The following is a 19,695-nucleotide window of genomic DNA, read 5'->3' on the forward strand; positions in this document are numbered from 1 at the left end:
TTGTTCTAATCTGAGCTTGATCACACATTAGGATTTCTTTTCAAAGGTTTCTTTTGCACAAACCTTCTACAAATTTTTCTCTTTTTGCATTTGGATTTTTTCCTCATATTTTCTCTCTTTAAATAAATAGCAGTATTCTAAGACAAAACTCTTTTCTTTTTTTAAATAATAATTCTCCATACCTCATACTTTCCTTACAGAGTTGACTTCCTTGTTAAGTACAGTAGCTTTAGCCCCATGCAGAAATGAGAATTCTTAACCCTCAGAAATGAATTCCTAGTGAAAACAGAGTAGTAAGCCATTGTGAACTCTTTGCACACCAGCATTCTTTAGATTGGCAGCTTTATAAATACACTTCATAATCTCTAGAAACATATACTTCTTCATCGCACAATCTTTCAATAAAGCAGGAAAAAAGTTTACTAATAGACCCAATTGATCTTTAGCTTCTGTGTTATAAGGAACCCCCAAGTAGATAAACCTAGCTTAAGGAACTGACATTTCATCATTTTATCCTCCTTGGAACTGATCAAGACACTCGGGGACTTTCCATCATCGAACTTAGCAAAGCTCTAGAGTTTCAGATCCCCACAAAGATCCTGGAGACGATCTTCACGTCGGCCGCGGCAGAGGGTAGTCCCCGCTACAAGTTCACCTACAAAGTACCTCCAGGTCAGTCATGTGCTTCCAGTGATTATGTTCGAATTACAAAAGCGTCAGAAGACATCAGACCAAATCGGCATCATTCTAGGGTATTCTTTGGTTGGCAAATCTGCAGCACTGATGGCATGAACTCATTTGGCTGATGAACCCGGTGGAACGAACAGGGCGTGTGTCTGCATTCCACCCAAAGTTGATGACTCTGCCTGTTTTGATCAAACTAGCGACCCTCAAATTCGCTTTCATCCTATTTCCTAGATCGTGGGAACCTGAAATTCATTTGGATTAAATTCCTTTTTTTATTTTTGAGAATTTTTATGAATACCGAATTTGCGGAACACTGGATTCTCTTTAAGCCAGTGAAAGCGCTCTTCTACGCGTTAGCTCTGGGAATACCATGGGGAGGTACAGAAGGTCCCTCGTCACAACGACCACAGGAAAACGCCATCAGGCTTGTTGATAACACATTCTAGCTGTGAGACGGTGTGATAATGCAAGACCCAGTAGCTTATAAAGAACACTTGGATCCGAGGCATTTTTCTGGCAAATGGGGGGAGTTGAGGTCAGCTGCTGAGAGGCTCCGTTTTTCTACTAATATTTGTGGCAAAGCCATGGGGTTTTTCATTTGTCTTAATTTCAAACAACCTCTCCCCCTTTGTTCCACTTCTGATAAGAACCGCCTCCCTGGGGTCTGGACTTACAATATTTTAATCTCAAAGTCACAGGGAAAGAACCTAAATTCCTCTGAGAAGGACTTGGGTTTCCCAGGACTAAGGATTTACGAGCTTTTCGAGATAAATGCGGGAGGTCTGGGAGAGGGTAAGAGGACGAGGTGAACTTCGAATACCCTCTCCAGCTGCTAGTTCCCAGTTTCCACTTCCCTAAAGATTTGGAAGATCCTCGGCTTTCACTTCCTCAAAGAAGTAGGTTCTAGTCTAAACGTTAAAGGACTGATATACCCCCCGCCCCGCCCCCACCTATGTTGGACTCTATCTGTTTCTCAATTTTAGCTTTCCCTTGGCTGTCGAAGGGAACAACTAGCAGTTTCCTAGAGAATCCTGCAGAGTCGGGTCCGCTCCGGGCAGGGCTCACGGAGGCCTCCTTCCAAGGTCGACATGGGGATGTGTGCGCGGTCATTAACTCGACGGACTGCCGGTTAGGGTTGTGTGAAGATGGTTTAGACGGCGGGGAGGTACACTGCGGGCTCAAGCGTAGAGACAGGGGAGGCAGCGGGCATGGCCAGTCCTATGGTCTTCTGCGTCGGGGACCTGTTGTGTCTCTTCATTTATTCATTTATTTATTTTGTAAGCCAGCTGTTAGAAGAGAAACTTTCCATGGAGCTGGTTTTGGAATTTTGAGGATTTTGCTTTTCAGTACACTTTTTAAACACTCTGAGCTCTCCCAGATGCTCCTCATAAGGGCCGTGGGGATTCTGGGTGGTTCCGCTGAGGCCCGGCGGTCCTGCATGGGGCGGGGGAGGGGGACCGAGCTATTTAGGGCAAAACACAAATTTAGTGAGGGTTTGCTGTCTGGGCGGATACTTACAAATTGTTTCCAGACCGTAGTTCTTAGACCTAAAATAAGCCGATGTGGAGGCAGGAGGTGGCGGGTCTCACTTGTTTTAAGAACCAGCTTCCTCCCTCCCTTCCTCTGCTCATCCGACCATTGATTTATCGTTTTTCTTATGAGGTGGCTGGAGGGCAGGAACTCGGGTTGGTGTGGAGGAGCCGGGGGGCTCCCCCTTACCTGTCCTGGCTCCGTCGCCTGGGGGAGGGTCGTGCCCGGGCTCCGCTCGCCCGTCCTGGTTCACGGAGGGGCCTTTCACCCGCGGAGCAGACTTGACGGATGGACGTCTCACCCGACGTGAAGCATGCGTGCCGGCTCCCCGGCCATGACCCGCCCCAGAGCAGAGGCGTCCAGGGGACTGGCCCACGGCAGGAGGCCGCACCTCTACCTTTCCCAGGGCAGCAAACGGGGGCCAAGTGCAGGGCGCCAGGCCCTCCCTTAGAGCTACCACCTGTGAGTTTGAATCCGGGTTCTTGCTTCTGTCACTTTGGCTTGTTACGTCCTTTCCCTATTGGGGCCTCCGTGATGGATCCTTTGTTAAATTACGGGAACCAGTTTCGAGGTGGGGGGAAAGGTACGAAGGCCACGATTTGGACAGAGAAACCCTGTTTGTTGCAGGCAGGTTTCGGACGGGCCAGCTCTCCCAAGGGACTGTAGGGAGCGAGTCCTGGCCTCTGCGGGACACGCGTGCAGGCGGGACACTGCCAGGCCGGGCCCACGGGCTCCACGGGCCTTCGAGTCTGCCTGGTTCTTACTCTGCAAGGGGAGGACAGAGCCCAGAGGAAGGCAGCGGCTTGACATCTGTGGTAGAGAAGGACGTCGCGGTGAGCGCGCGCACACACACACATGCACACACGCACACACACACGCACACACGCACGCGTGCACGCACACACGCACACGTGCACGCGCACGCGCGCACGCACACACACACGCATACAGGCACGCGCACACGCACGCGCGCATGCACACACACACACGCACGCACACACACACGCGCGCACACACACACGCACACACACGCGCGTGCACGCACACACGCACACACGCACCCATGCTGCAAAGAGCGTACACATGATTGTGCACCCATGTGCAAAGCAGATTGCTTTTGCCTCATTTAGTTTTAATGTTCCTCGAAGCCCAGCCTGTCTCCTCCCCGAATTCCTTCGCAGAGAACACGCAGAGCCGTCGCCTTGTTCTCCGGACCAACACCCTCACCCAGGAGCTCCACAGCCATTTCCACGGAGCAGCTCGAATCAGGCCGAGTGATACCTCGTTTGCCACCGACCCACCGCAGGGGGCGAGTAGCAGTTATGGAATCTTGGCTCCGCTTTAAATAAAGATCAAAGATGGGAAGTGACAGAGCGTCAGCGGGCGGAGGCAGCTGGGAGAGATCCTGAGGGCTGTGGCACGTTTGCTGGCTCCAAGCTCCCCTTGGCCTGCCTGGGTCCCAGCCACAGCCGCGGGTTGGCGGTCTGCACCCCCGCCCTGTCCCCTCACGGGGAGCTCCACCTGCTGCTTTATCCCCACCACCGCCTCCTTCCCCTGCCACCCTGTTAACATTTTGTCAATGGGTTTGCATAAGTGACGAATGCTTCATCACGTCCTAATAATAGCCCAGATTTCACACTTCTTTTCATCTCTACTTTGAAAAACAAGATTTTTAAAAAAGCGGATCAGCTCTGAGACTCCACCTTCATGGGAAGAACTTGTGCGACAGAACCCGACAGCCCTCGGGGACCTGGTCGGTCCCACCGGCGTGTTGCTCGGCCGCCTTAGCAGAAAGAATGTGGTTGGTTCGTGGCGCCTGGGAGCAGTGCCAGGACCTGGAAGATGGCCAGACCCGGACCCGTGTCCGGTGTGTGCGGTTCACTTTCGAATACGTGCGTTTGGCGTTACCCTGTAGTTAACATGTTATGTCCTGAAGCTTTGCCTGTCCCAATCTGTGTCCTCTGCACAGGTGGCTCCGAGAGCCGTCGCTGACCGGAGTGGGACGCATCGTGAGGTGTGTACTGATGGTCATGGACACAGGGAGGCCGGGCAGCCCCACAGCCCTCCTTCTGTGTACCCCAGCGGCCGCTGGATGGCCCACTTGCCATCCACATATGTGAGCTGCACCCTGGTCAGTGATGCACCCCGGTCAGTGAACCAGGGGCCCGGGGACAGGGCTGGTGCCGGCTGCTCCCGCTTCAGGAGATCTTTCCTGAGAGCCGTGGTGCAGAATGGAGAGAGAAGACCGATCTCTCCAGCTCTTTCTGTTCACGTGCCTTATTCTAAGCGTCTGTGCTCCCTCCGTTAGGTTTCACACGCAGCGTGGGGAAGCTGCGGTTGCCGTCCTGTCTGACGAGGGAGCCCGGCAGGGAGGTGAGGTGAGCTGCCCGGAGCCCCCCAGCTCTCAAGAGGCAGAGCCTAACAGCTGCGCTGACACGTCCTCGAAGCGCGGCTGATCTCACATCAGGACAACATCGTTCAAAACACCGACTTCCTCCTCTCCTGTCCCCTGTGAGCTACAGGACAGGTGATGGGACCCGGAAAATGTACACAGTTCAAAGGGTCCAGCAGCAGACGCGTAGGGAGGCCCGGTAAGATACAAGAGTATCTAGAAGTATCTAGAAGATTCCAGAAACAGAGGGATTTAGCCCTCAGTTTTCATGTCTTTCTTGTTAGGTTCACTTCCCCAGGGCAGGGGTTCCGAGGGGAGAAACGCGTAGCATTACAGGACATTCACGTGCGGAAAGCAGAAGGTATTTTCGTTGGTCCCTTTAGGAGAAGGAGTCTCCCAGACGCATACATGACTGTAGGATGTCCCTGACGTTGAAAAGCTCAGGCCACAACTCCCTCTTTCTTTCTTTCTTTCTTTCTTTCTTCCTTTCTCTCTTTTTTTAAGATCTTATTTGTTTCTTTAGGGAGAGAGAGAGTAGGGGACGGACAGAGGGAGAGAGGCTCTCCGGCAGACCCCATACCGACCCCATACCGAGGGTGGAGCAGACGTGGGTCTCGATCTTGCAACCCCGAGATCATGACCGGAGCTCAAGTCCGGTCATGACGCTCGAGTCCCGCAGGCGCCCCTGCGATCCCCAATTTCTAGCCCCTCGTGTTGCAGAGAAAGGGGTCAGCTGGACGGCAGGACACTGCTCGTTGTTGACAAAGAAAACGTGACTTGATGTTTAAAGCCCCCACGTGCCTCCAACCCAAGGTGCAGGCAGCCCCCGTGGTCCTGGGCTGCGTGGGCAGCGCTGGGCAGTGAGCTGGAACTCGGGCAGGCCAGACACGACCGACCTACTCACTGCAACCGCGGACCAGTGAGGAACACAGAGCACCCCTGACCCCTCATCTCCTAACAACCGGGAAGAGTAATGGTTGTTTTCGTTGTGTTTTGTTTTTTAAAGATTTTATTTTTATTTATTTATTTGAGAGAGAGAGAGAGAGAGCGTGAGAAGGAAGAGATTGAAGGGAGAAGCAGGCTCCCCGCTGAGCAGGGAGCCCCATGCGGGATTCGATCCCAGGACCCTGAGATCATGACCGGAGCCGACGGCAGTCGCCCAATCAACTGAGCCACCCAGCGACCCTGGTCTGTTTTTTTAAAAAGATATAAAAGCTTTTTTTTTTTTTTTTTTTTTTTTGGGGCGGTGTTAATATAATTTTTTATTTTTTATAAACATATATTTTTATCCCCAGATATAAAAGCTTTTGATTAAGGATGAAGGGGAACCGATCTCAGGTATAAGACCATTGTTCAAAAGCTATGATTTTTTTTTTTCTTACCAGCTTCCAAACTACTGGTAAAATTAGCCATTTTCATACTGAAAAAACCCAATTTGGTGAAAGTAAGAATTAAATCAGTTAATTTATATCATTCAAGTATTTTCAAATTAAATGATAACGCTAAAAATATTACAGTACGCAGTCACCCGGGGTAAGACCGTGTTCAGGGCGTGTGTGTGTGCGCGTGCGTGCATTCGCACACATTTCATTCTAGGAGAATCTACACGCGCACACCTTGCTCGGTCTTTCTTGGGAAAACAATCTTCCATGTCTCTTAGAAGTTATAGTAAATTATTTTACATGCGGGATAGAAAAAGCCCTTCTATATAGTAGCTGATTCCTTGCAGCTCTACAGTTACACTAAGATTTATGACCTAACTCAACTGAAATACCCGTTACCCTAAATCTGCCAGCTTCAACGTCTTACTAGTCGTTGTTATTCTTTAAATAAAAGAAAATTCACCCCTGTTCAAGGTAACGTAACTGGGTGTAGAACTTTGGTCGTCTGGGCAGAGAAGCGTGTTCCAGGGTTTCTGACCCCGTGACTTTTCTAGAATAGATGACAGCCGTCACTCAGGTCATTTTTGTTAAGGAAGCAACGTCGGTCCATTCCTTCAGACGATGCTTAGCACTCAGACCTTCAGTGACACAAACCCAGAGGCTGTATGAATTCCCTCAACGCCCAGGACTCATTCCTCGATGGTGGAGCCGCTGAGGGCAGGGTGGGCGAGAACGTGTGGTTCTTCCCCACGAACGTTTTCCAAAATGGGATAACTGAACGCAGTTTAGACGGAGTATGTGTACACTGGATACACCGTGCGTGTGCGTGTGCGTGTGCGTGTGCGTGCGCCTCTGATGGGACGTCACGCTCTGGGCTCCGTCCCGCAGCCTCTGGAAACGCGCGCCGGTGTGGGCGGTGATCACGGCAACGTTTATTTCGGCCCAGCAGCCAAGGGGTTGCACAAACACGCTCTTGGGCCCGGGTCTTTGCAGAGTCGGCCTCCCCGGGCCCTGGGGCCGGCTCTCTCCTTCGCCCTCCAGCGCCTGTGCCGTCAGCCCCCACGGACACCCGGGCCAGCGCATGCACCACACCCCCGGGACACCTGCTCGAACCCCCAGCGAGCCCCGAGTCTCTGACTTGGGAGGTGCCCGCAGGGCCCGAGAACGGGCATTCCTGCCATTGTCCCCGGGGAGGCTGGTGCTGGCCGTGTGCACGCCCCACGCCGGGACCAGGGGTCCTGCCACAGAGGAGCCCGAGGATGTGTCTTGTGCAGACGAGAGCCGGTTCCTCCGTCAGGCCCTGCAGGGAAAAGGCCCCCAAACCCTCCACCTGCTCCTGCCACCTGAGTATTCTCTCCAGGAAGCCGGGCCGGCGTGGGGCCCCGAGAGCCAGCAGGGGCGAGGGGACCTCCCGCAGCAGAGTCAGAAATTAGAGGAGCTTTCTCCAGCGCCTGGCTCCCAGCTGCTGCCTCCCCGCGGAGCTTCTCCCGGGAACATTGAGGGATTTGAGGCCAACGGAGAGGCAGGCTCCATTAGTGCTCCCCCTGCGGCCTCCCGGGAACCAGAGTCTGAGCATCACATCACAGCTGACCTGCTTTCCATCCCTGTCCTGCTCTTGAGAAGCAGAAACACGTACAGATCACGGCTCCGCAGCGGCCTGTGAGACAGAGCTTCCTGCTGAGCTCCCTGCTCCGTGGCCTGGGGACACCCGGCACGTCCCCTCGGGAGCCGTCCCACTTCGGCCAGGGCCTCACGGGGCAAGGATGCACTGGGCAGGACCTCTCCCTGCAGGTGACCCTCTCCTGACCTTGTGCCACTCATGTGACTCGTGGAGCCTCAGCTGTGAAAGGGGCGCAGTGCCGGGGTGCGCGGGATGAGGGCCGTGCTGGAGGCACCCGCAGCCCCGCAGGCAGACCCTGCAGTCTGGGACCAGCAGGTGTGGTTTTGGGGGACGCTCGTGTGGCCGACCAGCTCAGCTCTCCCGATGAGGCCGAGCTCCGTCCTGGCTGCGTTCCCGTCTCCCTCTGCCCCACCCCAGCGGCGGGAGCCTCCTTTCTGCGCTTCTCTCTGCCTCGACGGTTTCTCTGGGGTCTGAGCCACCCCAGCCTGTCCCATGGGCCCCAAATCCACAGCTCGGTCCCAGCCCCCCGGCGGTTGTCACATACCCACGACGTCGGTGCCCTCTGTGTGCCGATGTTCCTCAGGCGGCTCCGACTCCCTGCCCGGGCCTCCTCTTTCCTCCGATCTCCCCAGCCCCCCACACCCACTCACCCAGGGGTGCCACACGGACAGCTGGGGTCAGCTTGACTGAGATGTCCTTGATGGATCCCATCAGCTCCGGCGACCAAATGCGCCCTGGCCATGTCCGCCTCCCCTGCTCTGCGGCCACACCTTTCTCCTGCCCTCAGCATCTCTCTTCTCTTGGCCCCGCAGGACTCCTCTGCCCGAGGTCACGCTCAGGCCCCTCTGATCCACTATTTACTCAGCACTCGGGTAACCTTTGAAAACGCACTCAGACCCGCTCGTGGCGATGCGAGCTGCACTGACTTCCCTTCCGTCCCCGCTCCTGCTCGGTCTCCAGGGACGCGGCCCAGCTCCGCCGGGAGCCGGCTGCAGGACCTGGGGCAGCGGCTTAACCTCTCTGAGCCTCCGTGTTTCCATTTGTAGAATGGGGATGATTTCGTGACGATCCCACGAGGTGACGTCAGTAAGAGCTCAGCAGCAGCAGCGCCAGCGTGAGTCCTCTGCGGGGTCTTCCTGCCCAGCGCGCCCCCGGAACAAAGGGGGTGGGGAGACAGAGCGGAGACCCGGGACCGGTTCAGACACACCCGGTGCTGTGACGTGCACCTGGTCTCTAACCACCTGAGGCTTTTCCTGTTTTATCTTAAACGTGAGCAACAGGGTGCCTGGGTGGCTCCAGTGGCTTAAGCCTCTTCCTTCGGCTCAGGTCATGATCTCAGGGTCCTGGGATCGAGTGTCACAGAGGCTCCCTGCTCGGCGGGGAATCTGCTTCTCCCTCTGCCCCTCCCCCCGCCTGTGCTCTCCCTCTCTCTCTCTCTTAAAAATAAACACAATCTTTACAAAATAAATGCAAACAGAATTATAAGTACTCAGGCTTCTTTTGAGGCATCAGTGAATCAACACAGTTGAAGCACGTCCGACAGTGAGCGTCTCCTGGTAGATGCTCGTACGTGCGAACCCTTTAACCCATCCAGACCCGCCCGTGGAAGAGAGGACTCGCCTTCCCCACATCCCCTCTACACACGAAGCTTCCTTTTCACGGGAGCCTTCGTGCTGCAGGAAGTACGTGTACGTAGGTGCCACGTAACACCCACACATGTCATTAGACCGGCTGTGGGGGGTCAGCAAATGGGGGGTCTTCTTAAGGCCTGAAGGGCCCGGGCTTCCGGCTGGTCCAGGGCAGGGCTCACGGCAGCGGCCAGCGAGATGGATGCAGGTGCGGGAAGTTAGGGGTCGGGGAGACTGCGGGGGGCTCTCCTCCACGCGGGGGCCCCCACCGCCCTGCGGGAGTTCTGTGCTCGCCTCCTGACCCACAGGGCCGGGCTGTGGCTGGGGAACGGGATCCCGGGCCCGGGGGGTGCGGCGTGACTTTCCCGAGTGCTTGACATTCTTCCCCGGCTCCCTCACAGCCACCTGGACGCGGAGCCCACCCTGCACGCCTGACATTTGGGGCAAAGCCCATCCTGCACCCCCAGTGTTCGGGGTCCCTGCCCTGTCAGCTCCCTGGGCTGCGTCCCCGGGGGCTGCTGTCACTCTCAGCCGCAGTGACAGTGGGCCGAGGCCACAGCGACCTGCTCTCCCCTGCCCAGGGCTCTCCCTCGCAGAAGACAGCCCGCATTCTCTCCTCCTGCTCACAAACCCACCACAAACCCACCACAAACCACCCCGACGGAAGCCGCTGCTGTAAGAAGCACTTCTGGAAAGCTGTGTCTGGGCCCTGGCGGTCACCAGGACGCAGGGGGAAAAGGCCGGTCAACGTCCTTGTGCTGTAGCTTCAGATCCTGCCTGTTCACGAGCTGAGCTCCGCCTAGACCACATTTTATTTCTGTCTCTGGGGCCTTTAGGAGCCTTTCCAAGTAACGGGACCCGACCTCCATGCGTCCCTGCGGAGGGGAGGGTGCCCGCTGACTTGCAAGTTTCCACATGTGACCTCTCGCTCCCCTTTTTATTCTGTTAACGATTCAATCAGTTAACATTTAAATTTCCTTGACAGATAAAGATGCAGGATTTAGGGAAAGCAGAACAGTTAGACTCAAAATGACAGCGTCAGCTCAGCCTCTCGGACTGAGTATCTGTGTCACCTGGAAAGCCTCGCTTGTTGCTTCCTGGTCCCCAGATGGCTCCCATGCAACGACAGAATTGAAGTTTATTACCTGATCAAATCCTGTGAGTGCGCACATGTGCGAAGGGGACATGTGGAAGGGACGTGTGTTGCGTGTCCTTCCGGGTGTTTACCTGCGTCTGTACCCGAACGTGACTCGCAGCATCTCACAAGGAGGCAGCTTGTGAGCAAGGAGGCGGGAGAGGCGATGGGTCTGGTCGGCGCGGGGGGGACGGTCGCCTGGTTCCAGCCTTTCAAGTGCCCATAACTTCATCCTTCCGGCCAAGGCCACGGAGTAGCAGGAACCCGTGAGAATGGCGGATTCTCAGGGACTGGGGGAGACGCTCTGAGCTGCAGTCTGTCCTCCGGTCTGTCCTCGGAAACGCACTAAACCGTGTGAGCCGTGGGGTCCGAACGCTCCCAGGGAAGAGCTGCAGGCTAGAGTCGTCGGCAGGAGAGGAGAGAGGAATCCGGGGGCCGGACAGGGTATTCTGCAGAGAACTTGGGTCACAGGTGGCAGGGACGGAGTCTGGGGTGCAGCAGCCGTGGACACGAGGGAGTGTCCTTCAGGGTCGCAGGGAGCCGGTGGGGCTGTGAGAATACGGAGCAGAAGCCTGCGGCAATGATAAAGGAGTAGCCCCGGGCTCCGCCTCAGCTCCTGTTCTCAAGCTAAGAACCGCGGGCTGCAGAATGAGCCTATCTATGGACACGACAGGGCAAGAGCACAGCTCGGAGCCTCGGTCTTCGGGAGGCTCGCGGAGGCCGTGCTATCGTCCCGACAACGCCCTGACGGGGGCCTCGCTCCTTCCCGACGTCCCCGCCCGCGCCCGCGGAGCCCCCCGTAACCTCTGCTGCGTCCGCCGTGGCACGTGGTAGCGAACTCGTCTGTGATCCCCCCAGAGGCCAGGATCCCAGAACTGACTGATGGCAACTCCCAGTGGACCTGTTTGCCCGCGTGTGCCCCGGGCTGGGCGTAGCGGGAGGGGAGCCTTGCGAAGGACGGGAGGAAACTTTGGGGGGTTGATGAATATGTTCATTTTCTTGATTATGCTGATGGTTTTAGAGTTCATTCAGAGGCCAAACCTCGCAAACTGCACACTTCAAAGACACTCAGGTGACAGTAGCTCAGTCATTCGTGAAGCTCTTGAATATTGTATTATACCTTACTCTGTGGAATCAATGCATTCCTACCAACTGAGTAAAATATATCCAACCCAAGAGAAAAACAGGAAAGAGTTTGAAGAAGCACTTCACGAGAGAGAGTATCCACGTGTCCTGCGAACGAATCTCCTTTGTAAATCGCAAGTCCGAATTCCACTACCACACGTGTCCGCGGTCTGTGCCCCACGGCTGCAGACGTCTAACCGCGCCCCGTGTGGCGACATGTGGAGACCCGGAGCTCCCGCGCGCACTGAGGGGGATGCGAGATGCTGCAAACCCTGTAAACCGGCCAGGTCAGCTCAAGTCGGGGATAAACCCACCCCGTGCGCCAGCAATCCACCCTCTCAGTACATACCCAGCAAAAGTCCACACGTGCACAGAACAGTGCGTGCGGAGATGTTTCTACTCGTTGTAAAAGGCCCTGCTTGTGAAAGCCAAACTCTGGGACAAGTGTAAGTGTTGGGAGCGAGGAGAGGTGACCCTGGTACATTCCCGCAGCGTTCGGTTTCTTGGAACGAACAGCAGGTCCTTTTCCTTTAACACTGATGAGAAAACTAAAGGTCACAGGCACGAGGAAGTGTGCCCAAGGTCACAGGATAACAAGCGGTCAGGTTACGACACAGAGCGGCAGCCCTCACATTTCCAAGACTCTGCCTTAAACGGGGGGGGGGGGGGGGGCGTGTCAAGTGTTTCCAAGAAGCAGAATGTTAACATTGACGAAATCCGTCCCCTTCTGGTCCAACGTCCGCTGTGTCATCATGAACGCCCCCAGCCCAACCTGAGCAGACAGCAGACAGTACCAGAGCCTTTGTTTGGCCTTATGGAAACAATATACATTTGGACTCAAACTTGTCTCCATAAAAATACAGAAAAATAAACTCAACAGGGATTACTAACTGAAATACGGAAGGCACGACTTCCAGTTACTCACAGGAGCATCCGAGGAATGTCAGAGTGCTGTGGACGTTCACTAAAAAGACACAGAAAGGGAAGAAAATTATAGGTTCAAGAACATTAAATTTTAAAATTGCTGTTTGCTAAAACAACATAAAATTAAAGACAACCCAGAAGAAAATATTTTCCCTGCACAAAGCCAAAGTTTAGCAGCGAACACATACTGTCAAAAAGTAAACAAGATCTTTTTAAGAAGAAGCAACATGTGCAAATAGCCTGAGTCAATTCACGAGAAAAGCAAATGACTAGTAAACATATTTTTGAAATGTTCAGCCTCACTGGTAATTGATGAAATGATTTAAATAACCAGACGCCCTTTCTCCCTGGTCTTACTGAAACCAGTGAAAAGTCAGAGAATCCCAGGTGTCGGAGAGGAGTCGGAACAGCCCGAACTCCTACACATCCCACGCAGGCCCGTGGCCCGGTGCCACACAGAGACAGAGCGCCTGGCCCCGTAGGCAGAGCTAAGGGTATGGGGCCAGCAAAGTCATTCCCGCTGCGGACCTCGATGCTCACTCTCGTTGACGAGGCACCACACATACAGCATATTGACGCAGTCGTCTGAGACAGCAGAGTGATAACAGATACTCCTAATGTATATACACAGAGAGGAGTAGCCCTCCCAAGTACAGTGACCCGTACACTCCGCACTGCAGGGGCGTCTCAGATGCCCCCACAGGTGAGCGGCAGCCGTCCCAGAGGAGTGTTCCCAGGGAGGTGTCGTGTGTGGGTGCTGCAAACGGAGAGGACCCCAGCGTTCAGGAGTTCGCAGTGCTCGGGACATAGGAGCGGGGCCAAGGGCAAGCATCCAGCTTGGGAATGTGGCCACCTGTGAGTGGGCAGCAGGGGAGGACAGGGAAGACCCCGGCATCTGCTCGGTCTGCCTCCGGGGCTGCAGGACCATGAGCGGCCTGGCCCGGCTGACACCGAGAACCTTCTGAGCTCTGGGCTACGGCGCGGTCTCAGCTACTGAGATGGATGGCGGCGAAGGATACAAAGGAACTGGGGACGTGTCCCTTGTTCCGAGCGCTGGGTGGCCCAGGAGGCACGGGGAGTGGCGGCTGAGACAGGTGCGTGCCACAGGTGGTGAGACAGGTGCAGAGACGGCCTCTCGCCTCGGCGCTCTCGGGAACGGGAGGGGTGGGTGGGCGGGACGGGTCAGGTGGAGTGAGCGGCAGGGGTGGATGGGGTTTCTGGGGTCAGGGCGAGGATGCAAAGGGGGCGCTCCCAGGTGCGGACGGGAGGCGGCGGTGCTCCCGCTCACCCCGCAGCAGACGGAAGAGCAGGACCTCAGTAAACGCCACGGGCCAGCAGCAGGTGTCTCTCCCCCTGCCGTGCGACCGCCCGAAGCCCCCAGACCTAACTGGTATGGGAAAGCTCAGGCCCGGGGGCGCAGAAGCATCCGTGGCAGCCAGGCCACCGACAGAGGCGGACGGTTTCCTTGCTGGGGGACGACTGCGCGGTTGTCATCCCTAGCGTCGATGTCGAGCTCCTGGGCCGACCTCTGGGCGCGGTGGTCACCAAGAAGTCGTTGTTACTAGTGGTATTAGTGGGAGGCTTCACCCACCCATGTGGCGCTTCTGTGGTTCTCCCGGGTCTGCATCAGCTTCGCGAGAGCGCTGGCTGCGGCTCCCGGACTGTGGGCCGGCGGGGAGCCCCCAGGCCCCTGGACGCAGGCTGGACTCCCCCTCCACAGGAGCAGACTCCAGGAGGCGGGTGCTCGGGGCTCCCGCCGTGTGACTCCCGTCTCCTTCCAGGGACATCATGTCACTTTCCTAGGGATCGTTCCTGTGCTTCCGTCCTGGGGTCGAGCTCGCAGCTTCACCAGCACACGGGGGTGCGCGATTTTTCACCTCTTCTGCAGAGAGCATTTTTTTGTTTTTGTTACTAATCCTTTTGGCTTGTGCTTCTCTCGTGCCCCTTCTCCCTTGGTCCCCTTCGACCCTGGGAGTTAGCTCGGGGAGAAACTTCTCTTCGTCCCACGGCCACCTCCTTCCTGCGGATTTTGTCTGCACGGGTCACCCCGCCCTGCAGCCAACACTCACGCGCGGGACTCTGGTCTCCCCCCTTCTGCCTTTGTCCCTCTGGCCGTGGATCATTTCATGAGCCCAGACACGCGGGCACGCATTACTCTGGGTGCCTCTGTCGGGGTGTTTCTGGATGGGAGTCACGTCTGAATCAGTAGACTGAGTAGAGCAGATTGTCCTCCCTAATGTGTGTGGGGGGGTCATATGATGACTTGGCCCTTCCCCAGGGAAAGGGGAGTCCTCCCGCCTGCCCGCCTTCCCGGCAGGACAGCTTTCTCCCGCCTTCGGACTCCAGCACAAACACTGAGCCTCCCCGGGTCCGGAGCCTGCAGGTCTTCGGAGGGCGTCCCTGTCCTTGCTGTCCGGGGCCTGTGGCTTGCCCAGTGCCCGCGTTAGGTGTGTCAGCCTCTGTGATTCCACGAGCCAATTCCGTATAAAACACACACATGTGCATGTGGGCACAGGCACGGGCACACCCCTGTAGTCTCTAGTTCCCCAGAGAACCCTGACTGACACAGGAAGATTTGGGGAGAAGCAACCAATTCCATCACGTTGAACTAAAAGGAGGCCTCATCTTCCGTCACCCCCAAAGCCTACATCTGGAACAAAAGAGGACACATTCTCTTTCAGAGAAGAGTGGCCCTCCGTTGTCGTCGTGGTGGTGGTGGCCAGACGCGCAGAGCACCGACAGGGCGACCCTCCATCAGCAGAGAGAAACGTCCCGTGCATCCACCACTGGTTTTGGGATATTGTCGTAGGAGCCCGTTGCTGGAAGGAAGGATTCGGGGAAGAGACCTTGGTGTTGATTCGCTTCTGTCCCTGGGTTTGCTGGGGGGTGAGGGGCCAAGGTCACCTGCACGTGGAGAAGCCGGCGGCGCGAGCACCGTGAGGACACACCGGGTCCAGGAACGGGTGGCGCCGGGCACCTTCCCGGCCGGTCGTAGGAGACTGGCCATTGCCAGCGCACTGCGGTGGGTTTCTGATCGAGAAACTACTTAGGGATGTCACATGCGGCCCGTTTCCTGTTCAAACGGCCAAGAGTGAGGGCCATCTGGGGACGTGCAGCGGAGGAGAAATCCTTGCCCTTGAATAATTAATTACTTCATCTTCCTTCCCCCAAATTGGTTTATTATCTCAAATGGAACTCCTTCAATACTCATTACCCCGTGCATAAGTGACATTTAAATAAATGTCTTGCGGCGTGCGGCTCCGCTTCTTTGTTCTGTAGGAGGCTCTCCTGCGTGCAGGATCGAGAGGCTGGTGAAAACCGCCCTTTGAAAAGGACGCAGCTGGACAGCGAGCTATTTGTCATTCCTTTGTCCGCTTGTTCCCGGGGTAACGGCAGCCTGAACTTCGTTGTTTCAGCAAAAATGACCGGCCAGCTGAAAAAGGCTTTCCCAACATTTTGCTATATCAAGACAAGTTAGGATTGTTTTCTGGGGGGAGAGAGCACCCGTCCTGCACCTGTCTCTCCTGACACACTCTTGAAGCTCAGATTTAGTCACACAGATATATATATATATATTTTTTGCAAGTCGTGTATGATATGACTCTAACCCTCACATGTTATGGCCATCAGCATATTTCTCTTGAGTTATCTAGAACATTGGGACTGGGAGTGTAGCTTCTTCAGTTTGCAGACCATGGGGTTAAGAAATACAGAATTAGCCTTAAAAATAAGAATGCTTCTGAGAAAGGAGGAAGTGAAGGGAATATATGGACAGGGTTGTTGTGGAAAAGAAAAAAAAAAGAAATTAATTTTGTTTTTTTAAAAGATTTTATTTATTTATTGGACAGAGATCACAAGCAGGCAGAGAGGCAGGCAGAGAGAGAGACGGAAGCAGGCTCCCCGCTGAGCAGAGAGCCCGATAGGGGCTCGATCCCAGGACCCTGAGATCATGACCTGAGCTGAAGGCAGAGGCTTTAACCCACTGAGCCCCCCAGGTGCCCTGAGAAGAAAATAATAATTTTAAATTTGACCGAGTCTGACTTGAGTTAACAGGTGACAACAGTAAAGATTTGCAAATATCAACCTGTAAGAAACTTAATAGTGACTATCTGAATTTGTTTTCATCTTCTGGAAGCTCTCCGACTTCTCTGCCCCCAAGGCGATGCCTGTGGACTGTCTTTAGGAGTGGTTCTCTGCCTGTGCTCTTCTGGTATGGTCTGCATAAGTTTTTAAGAGTGAGGTTTGTAATTAAAACTGTCTGAGCTTAGAAAGTTATAATTTAAGGCCAGTGGGTGAGTGTTCCTCGAACACAGAAAGCAAAACACATCAGCTTCAGCAGGTCCGGCTAATTTCAGCAAACGGGACCCTCCCTCGTGGGTCCCTGGTGATGCACGGGGAATGCCAAACAGGGTCCCACAGTCCTTCAAGGAACTGAGGCTCCACAAAGACCAGAAAGCAATAAAACGGATAAAATGTTATGTCAAAACTTGTGGCAACTATTCAGCAGGTAAAATGCTTAATCTTAGATGCCTCCATTACTAAAAAAGGAAGATCAAAAATAAAGGAACTGGGGTGCCTGGGTGGCTCAGTGGGTTAAAGCCTCTGCCTTCGGCTCGGGTCATGATCTCAGGGTCCTGGGATCGAGTCCTGCATCAGGCTCTCTGCTCAGCAGGGAGCCTGCTTCCTCCTCTCTCTCTGCCTGCCTCTCTGCCTACTTGTGATCTCTGTCTGTCAAATAAATAAATAAAACCTTTAAAAAAATAAAGGAACTTCGTACTTATCTGAAGAATGTAGAAATATGGAAATTAAAAAATTAGAGGAAAAAGGGGACCAGGGAGAGAGATTTCATAAAGACAAAAGCTAAAATTAATAAATTTGAAATCATGAACGGGACCTGTAGAGCTGAAAGCGAGGTGTTTGCTTTTCCCCTCCTGCGACATGCTGGTGATGTCCTTTCCAACAACAATAACATGGTGACATCCTCATGAGCCTGTTAGGTAAGAAGAGGGAAAAAATGTTGCACGAGATTGGAAAAGGAAGACTCACACACAAGGGGATCCGCAGAATTAGGAGAAAATGATCTGTATGATTCCGCAGTTATGCACGGACAGCGTCCTATCAAAATGTCAATCAGAAGAAGAAAATACAATGATTTTCATAGACGGATCAGAAAAAGGCAGCAAGCTCATTATGTTTTTAAAAAGATGTGATGCACACATGACTCCAACATTAATTCTACCCAATCTTTAATTACTTGATCATTCCGGTGATAGCGAGATTATTCCGGAGCACAGGATAGAAAGATGAGGTTGCAAAATCACCCCATTTATTTGAGAAGTGTCGTTGTCAGTTGTCTTACAATAATACAATTGCAAAAAGAAAGGTGTCCATCCCAGTTTTGGCTAAAATGCTGAAAAATAGAACTTAGCGGTGTCTTTAAAAGCACTTAAAACGATCTCCAGGAATAATCATTATAGAATGATGGTTCAAAATCCGTCAAATGTTGACATTCGATTAAGACAGAAAAACCGTGTGATTATGTCAATGCTAAAAGGTAACATTTGGCAATCATCTGTAATGAAGGTTACGGGCAGAAGGGAATGGCGGTCCAAGGGCAGAGCCTGGACTGATGGAATGTTTAATGTCTCCCTTGAAAGTCACTGCATCAGTGCAAGCACGTCACCTTTGCTTTCCAAATAGTGACGGCCACACCTGCAGAATGGGTGTCCCGGGCCTAGTGTGTCTTCTTTTCCCATCTGCCAGGGTGACCACCTAGAGCTGTAGATCACATCCCACACCTTCTCCTTTCCAAACCCTCCGAGGAAGAGGGGTCAGAGGAGGACGGAGACGCGGCCGGCGGGGACAGCAGGACACGGAACACAGCCTGGGCGGCCCACTGGCCTCGGAAGGACACGCGGCTTCACCAGGAGATCACATTCCGGCACTAAGGATGGGTCACTGCCCCTCGGAACAGCAGAGCTGAAGTGACCATCACGGTTACAGGTCAGGAGCGGGAGAGGCGCTCCTTCACGGCTGGGGACGCAGCGGTGGGGGACCGTGGGGCAAAGCTGAAGTTTCCACGATTTCCTGTTACCTTGAAGAAAGAATTGCAGAGAAGGATTTTCCTTTCATTTTAAAATTATTTCCTTCTGTAAAATAATTATTTTAAAACTTGGACCTGTCCTAGATGTGCAGGCACACATCTCTAAGCATTCGTTTGTGTGTAACTAGGTGAGCAACGAGAAAAGCGTGAGAAGATACTCACCCGGGTATTAATTTAGCGATTCTTACAGAGCACGAACTGGTCGTTGCTGGGCTGGGGGGAGGCCCGGGTGAAATGGGCACGAGACGTTAGGAGTAAACTTTCAGTCACAAGACGAAGAACGGGGCATAATCAATAATATTGTAACAACTCCGCACGGTGACCGAGGACCACCAGCGTCAGCGTGTCTCTGATGGTCAAATCACTATGTTGGACACTCGAAGTCATACAATCTTAAGATAATTTTGTGTGTCCACATACTTGAATTATAAAAATAAAAAAGGAAACTGGGCTCGTTTTTCCGAGAAACGACTGACTCACAGAAGCCAGAAGGAAGGACAAGAAGCTGAAGCGAAGGAACGTCGAGGGCAAGACCGCGGTGGACGGCTGCCCCAGAAAGCGGGGAGGGGGCCCACGGCTGTGCCAGTTGCCCTCCGCCGCCGCAGGCGCGCTCCGTGGCCAAAGCAGGACGAGGTTCAGCAGTGAAGTACAATAAAGTCATGTGGGATCACAACCCGAAGGACGTGATGATTATCCGTGAGCATACGCAGGTGAAAGTGATCTCACGAGCAGCGGATGAGCAGACGCACCTGTCCCTGTGGAGTTCCGAGGATTGGCGGGGACCTTGAACTCTGGAGGACGTGGAGGGGGTCGCCGCGAGCCTCAGGAATGCGCTGCAGACAGACGCACCTACACCGTACAGCATGGGGAGTGGGAGCCGGAGTCCCTTTAGGGCACAAAGGTTGGCCACGCCGTGTGTCAGCTGGGGCATGGCCGTCCCCGTCGGTGAGAGCAGGTCAGGTGCAGACTGCGTACCTTGATGTGACCGAAAGACAATCTCCCGCTTTGTTCTTTTGTCCAGACTCCGTCACTCTAGTCTACACGTGAAAGAAAGACAAATCCAAGTTGAAGAATATTTTATGAAACACCAACTGGGGGTCCTCCAGCTGTCAAGTCCTTCGAAAGCAGCAAACCCGGAGACTGTGCCCAGTCCGCGGAGGCCGGGACA

This window comes from Mustela nivalis, assembly GCF_964662115.1.
Source record: "Mustela nivalis genome assembly, chromosome: 13".
NCBI lineage: Eukaryota > Metazoa > Chordata > Mammalia > Carnivora > Mustelidae > Mustela > Mustela nivalis.